Here is a 745-nt window from a genome sequence, read left to right on the forward strand (position 1 = left end):
TCTTTTTTTCGTCAATTTTCGTCAAATTCATTGAAAAATTAAAAGACAAAAAGAAAAAAACATAAATTTCCACAGATAAATAAATAAGCCAACTATTAGTATTAGAAATACATGACTACTCGCATAAAAATGTTTTGTTTCGAAGATAATGATTAATGTGTTGACATGTATCATAGTAAATAATTTATTGTCTTTATGTAAATACATCTTTACGTAGTCACCAAAAAAAAAAAATACATCTTTACGTGAATAAATATCTTATAGATTTTTGTATTTTTTAGAGTAAGTCTTGTGATTAAGAGTGTTGAAGAATTTCGACTATATATGTGGCAATATATCTGTATAAAATAATAAACATAGCAAGTAAAAAAAAGCGTTAGAATGGTGGTTTTTATGGTTTACTTTAGGAACTATATTAAAAATAGCATACAAAACTTGAAATTTAAAATTATCACAAAATTAAAATATAAAAAAGAAAATAAACAAACATGTTTGAATTCAATAAAATCCCCTTAAAATTCGAAAAGACGTCTAAACTCTTTTGAAAATTTTCGGAAAATAATTACAAATTGCACTACCAACAATGATATATCATGAGTGTAAAAACAGGACGAGTAAAGTATATTTTTTATCTTTAAAATTTGTTAAAAATTTTAAAAATATTTTTAAATTTTATTTTATTTTAATTTTATTTTAAAAATTTTCGATTTGCATCAAATATATCTTGATATTTAAATTTTAAAAA

The sequence above is a fragment of the Arachis ipaensis genome, chromosome B03 (genome assembly GCF_000816755.2).
Source record: "Arachis ipaensis cultivar K30076 chromosome B03, Araip1.1, whole genome shotgun sequence".
In the NCBI taxonomy this organism is placed as follows: domain Eukaryota; kingdom Viridiplantae; phylum Streptophyta; class Magnoliopsida; order Fabales; family Fabaceae; genus Arachis; species Arachis ipaensis.